The sequence below is a fragment of the Trachinotus anak genome, unplaced genomic scaffold, assembly GCF_046630095.1.
Source record: "Trachinotus anak isolate AG129_WGS33_773 ecotype Australia unplaced genomic scaffold, CSIRO_AGI_Tana_v1 ptg000011l, whole genome shotgun sequence".
Lineage (NCBI taxonomy): Eukaryota > Metazoa > Chordata > Actinopteri > Carangiformes > Carangidae > Trachinotus > Trachinotus anak.
Window position 1 is genome coordinate 22,217,472 of NW_027273862.1, and position 5,544 is coordinate 22,223,015.

The 5,544-nt window shown below is 39.1% G+C and overlaps 1 long non-coding RNA gene across 1 annotated transcript; it reads left to right on the plus strand.

Moving 5' to 3' along the window:
- Positions 1–597: 597 nt before the first annotated feature.
- Positions 598–5,046, plus strand: LOC139627928 (uncharacterized). Its single transcript, XR_011692644.1, has 3 exons — positions 598–2,021; positions 4,640–4,742; positions 4,979–5,046. It is a non-coding gene; the product is annotated as an uncharacterized lncRNA (long non-coding RNA).
- Positions 5,047–5,544: the final 498 nt, after the last annotated feature.

Here is a 5,544-nt window from a genome sequence, read left to right on the forward strand (position 1 = left end):
AATGGAATTGGCAAGTTATTGATGCACTATTTTTACTTTTAAGTACACATTCAATATTCTGGTTGCACTGTACAATTTCCGTTACTTGGTAAGCTGCATGGATTTATTTCTGCCTCATTTTTGGACTTGCTGTGCAAGCTCATAGGCATCATTGGCTTTAATGAAATATGGGCCTGAGTTCTTCGTGTAGGCAGTAGAAGAAATTTTCCAATTTATAAAGATTCCACACTGATGCATATTTTTATATAATATAGTCAGACAAAAAAGTACAGAGAGAGAGAGAAGTGTCAGCAGAAAGTAACTCAGATTAAAGGCAATATAGTTATGGCCTCAATTCAGGGTAAATGCATGTAAACACTGTTCACCCACAACTCAAATATGAAACAATGCTTTCTTACACAAATCACCCCCAGAGCATTTATGCACAGTTTATAGTTTATTATGTTTTCTTGCACCCTTTCTTGTATAAACTTGCTTGCTCTCTTTCTTTTTTTTTTTTTTCCTTTTTCAACTGGATCACAGTATTCTCAGCAAGCATAGTGCAGCTGCCCACTCATGTCAGGTGGAGATAAAAATAAACTCTTTTCTGCACTTAAACCAGCAACAAGCCATGAAGGACACTAAATTGTTGGGTTGAAATTTAAACAGTTTTGTCGTACTGTTGTTGAACTGCAGTTTATCTCAATTTCCATGTCTGTGTTATGGCCACAGGTTGTTATTTGTCATTTTCGACATTTTAGTACATGTATAGCCTATTAGTATATTGTACAGCCATTGGGCTTAGTGGTAATTAAATCCCCTAGACTAACAACAAATCATTTTACCAGCACTATCTGCACGAGGACATTCTGTGTCTGACCAGAAAATGATCCTCCCACTCACCTGTAATATGAAATGTATTTAATTTCAAACAGTGTTTTAAATTGTGACTTTTGACAGAGCAAATTAGGAACAGTTTTTTCTCTATCTCACAGAAAGCAATAATTGGATTTTGGTGGAAATTAACAGAATAATGAGCTAATTTCCCCCAAAATGTGATATGTCTCACTAATTATGCAAACATGTAAAATCTACTCCCGTGATAACGCCTTGCCCACAGTGAACAGTTCATAAAGACTGAATGATACTGAAAATGGATAGAGATACAAACGAATGTGTATGTGTGGGTGTTGTTTATTCTAATGACTTGGTAAGGGCGTAATATTGAGCCATTATTTTAGAAACAAAAAGTGCACAGAGTGACGTGACATGCATATTGGTTGTTTGCTGTTATTCTGTGTGTAGTCTGCTTTTGGTTGCCCCTTCAACCTGTTTGAACTGTTGTTTCAGGTAGCGGCGAGAAGATATGGGCAGTTTGAGTAACGGCTATATATATTTGAAGTCTCATATCCTAAAACACAACAGTTCATAATACAACAAGACAGCATTTTACCACCCTGGATTCTTATCACAGCAGCAATCCTTTTACTTTTTGTCACAACAATCAGGAAGTAAACAGTGCAAACACAGGGTTCACATTACAAAGTTAACTACCAGGAATAAGAACTTGCACTTGCTTCACTGGCCAATGCCACTGCATTGCACTGCTGCAAAAGCTGAGCCAGGTTCAACATTTTTCTATACTTTTTAAAATGTACAAATTATGGATACAAAACAGGTTGATGTCTCAGATCAGGTGCAGAAAAGTACTAATTACTACAGTTGAGTGATTTTGGACATAGTCATGGACACCTAACATCAAATGGAAACAGCTCTGCGGCAAAATTGCTTCTTGAAATCTTACACTGTTCTTGTCAAAGTCATGATCTTTTGTTATGTGTTGTCCCCGTCCCACTAGTGTTTCTGTGAGTGGCCTAAAGCTAAGGTTCTGTGGACCATCGTCACCACTAGCACCTCAGACCAAAACAAATGCGTGGTGGGCCATACCCCGGCGTCCGTGCAGCCCCCCGTCATGTTTGAGTCTGCAGGGCCAGTGAAAGCGGCCGCTGCACCGACAACAACAAGAAGAAGAAGAAGCCACGGTGCGTGCACCAGAGCCAACAAATAACAATCCAGACACAACCACTCGTCAACGCTAGCATTGCGGCAATATGCCCCACAAAAATCATAATATCCATGCTGCTGCTGAAAACAGACATAGTAACATGTAGCCGTCAAGGCACTTACGCATGGAGGGGAAGAACAGCCGGATCCAAGGCCAGCCGGGGCCCTTCCTCTCAGTAAAGCCGGGTCCAGCATGTGCTCCACGGTCTCGGATGTTTTTGACGGTCCAACGGCCGACAGGGGTTTGGGCCTGTTTGACCTCCTGACCAGCTTTGCCTGTGTTCTGGTCTCAGCTGTTTCTTTATCGGAGGCCTTTTTTAGACAGAAAATAACATGACAATAATATGCACACTCTGCTAAAGTGGATAACACAACAGAGAACAGAGAAACAATACGAGCAGAGGTGGTGGGACTTGATTCTCTGCTCAGGACGCTATTGCTCCACTGTAGCTTTGCATTGCAGATAATTGTTTGCTGCTATATTATTGCTCAGAATCTCTCTACAGAACACTTACAAGGCTCTGGTCAAATTAATGATGACTATTTATGACTTGATGATTAACTGTATGTGGTTTATTTCTTAGCTTCTCATGTGAGATGCAACTGTCATTTTAAAATGCTTTTGAACTATCTAAAAAAAAAAAAAAAAAACATACACATGGCACAAAAAACTAAAAATTTACCATGACTAAAATCTGCTTCCTCCTCCATCTGTGGGATAGAGACAAAGGTGCTGACGCATCTTAATGCCTCCTCTGCTCTCCTTCTCAGGTCCGTCATTATCATATTGAATTTGCATCAACTCTTCACTGTCCCAGAGCAGGATCAGCACCTTTTTTGCTATTCCACACATGTTCTCCCACAAGCAAAACCTTGCATCAATCTCTGCACAGTAACTGAGTGGTGTCATTACTGCTCTGCATTTGACTTCATGATATACCCGTGAACTTTTAGGGTGCACATCAGGCAGCATTCGTGAATGAGAACATTTATAGACAATTAAAATTGAAATAATTAAAGCCCCTGTGTACAGCAGTGTGTTAACGTCTCTTTTATACTGCATAAGGTCTTGCTCACAATGAATCCACCTGTCTACTTTGCAGGCTCATATATTGGTAGGCCAACCCTGGCTTATCACAAATACATTCGTACCAGCAGAGTACTCAGTATGTTGTACTCAATAGCGGAAGTATTTTCTCCTTTGCTTGTTGACTTCACTTGAAGTTTTCTTTAGTTTATACACGCATAAAATATTTTCATCTATGCCACAGCTGAGCAAAAAGAAGAAGCAAAGAAACAGACTGGAAAATGTTTACCACTTTGCTCACTTTTTGCCTAAGTTTTTCATACTGGGAATATGTTCTGTTATGTGTTTAAAATGCATTGCTAGTCGTGGTGGACTTTCAAATTGGTAGACAGCGGACCTCCCCACAAATTAAGAAGAAAAGAAGAAAAAAAGACTATTAAAAAATTGCTTCAAAAATACAAGTAAAAAATATACACTTCAAATAAACAGATAAACACTAACAATAAAAAAAAGAAATGCAAATAAACAGATAAATGCAGCATCCATCAGCCAACAATAGTTATATAGGGGCAAGGGGCTGGTACTTTCCCCCATGGTGCAATTCTTAAAAGCTCAAAACTCAAACTTATTTTCTTTGTAAGGTCTCTCAAGGTAAACACAAATGTGTGTTATTCCCATGGGGAGAATAAATTGACTATTGGCTACCTGATTTAAAGGAGGGGATTTTGCTGTTCTTGAGATAGCAGTACATTTTCTCATTGTGGACAGACATTATAAAAGCAATAGAAAGTTTAATTTGCTGTAACACTATAAACAAACAATTTTGAGGGTAAATGTGTACACTCCTACGTGGCCAGTTGACAACATGGACTCCATAGTTTCAGTTGATGCTCATGTGGTCAGCTTGTATTTCCTATTTTCCTAATTGTCTGCATGGAAACCAGAGATGTTACACTGTATATACACAGTATATATTACAATGATTTTGCTGCTATGAATAGCAACAGTGCAGCAGCTGCCATATTAATGTATATGTGCTGATTGGACTCAACTGCAGTTTATAATATTTCAGTGAGTTAGCTGAGAGTACTGTTCCTTACATAGCCTATAAAAAGACCCTACTGCAAAACCACTTTAAAGACAATCAGAAAGACAAAACAACATCAGTTCAGCTTCTCCCACACGTCTAATGCCCACGTTGCCCCCTCTCTTTGCTTCTTTTGAGTTGCAGCATAGCTCAGGCTCAGAAGTTACATTAAAATGCAGTGATAATTGAACCATCTCCCAGGTGACTGGCATTGCAGAGGAAGCACTCTCCATGTTATCCCAGCCCACATCCTGTTGTGATAATGTTTCAGACCTTGGCGGGGACAACACATACCAGGCACTAGGGAGGAGAGGGTGGTGGAGGTGAAGGAGCTGTACTATAAGCCTAAACTGTAAGGCTGTAGGCAATGGAGCAATTTAAATCCAATGAAAGTGAATTTTCTCTTTCAAAACAATGTTAATTTAGAGGGGGGATCTTCTGCTCAGTCTGTAACACACTGTATCATTTGCTTTCTTTTGCAGATTTCATTCATGGTTTAGTCCACTTTATGAAGAGGAATAGAAATGCATACCAACACTGCTTGTGTCTCCGCTCAAAGACCCAGAGAGGTGAAAAGCCAGAAAGGTGAAAAATAAAGCCTTCATCAACCTGAAGTGGTGATGTGAAAATCCTCTATATATTATCTGCAAAAGGAAATCAGCAGGATGACAGTTTTTAACAATCAATAAGCTCAATTTGCTGCTACATTGTATGTATGTATATGTTTTTTCTAGTCCACTTCATGCCAGACTATTCATAGTTATAGTGTTATAAGATCCTCTCTAATGACTAAAATAATGATGGCTCTTTCTTTCCCTCAGCATGCAGTCTTACCCTGAACATAACCTTATTAATTAGAGATCACAAATGAGAATAAAGGCATGGAAAAGTAAATGAATATACCATTTTTTTTTCTGTTTAAGCGTGCGTGTTCATCTGAATAAAATATGTTATTAACAGCCATAGCTACTTCTGCAGTGTAAGGGGAGACTTTTGCGTCGCTGCCTGTCTTTCATGTAGTTCACTGAGGAACACTGTAGGCAAAGCCTCCAGCTAATGATCTCAGATTTGAGTACCATGACCCTAATGATTCACTAATGCAGTCTCTGCACCAAGTATAACATTACTACAGTAACTCTCACTCATTGTTTAAAATAGTTCATATAATACAGTGCAGAAAGTTCTTATGCAAACAGACATGTCAGGTTGACGCCACCATTACCCACAGTGAAGGGGGTTGGGGAGATACCAAAGATAACAGAGCAATATTTGGTGTGACTCTTGAAGTGACATAGAGGATACCCTCGAAAAAGTCTTTAAGTAACAAAGAAAGAAATATGCAACAAAGCTATTAAAGCGTCATCATTTGGCTCTAGTCCATCCATAT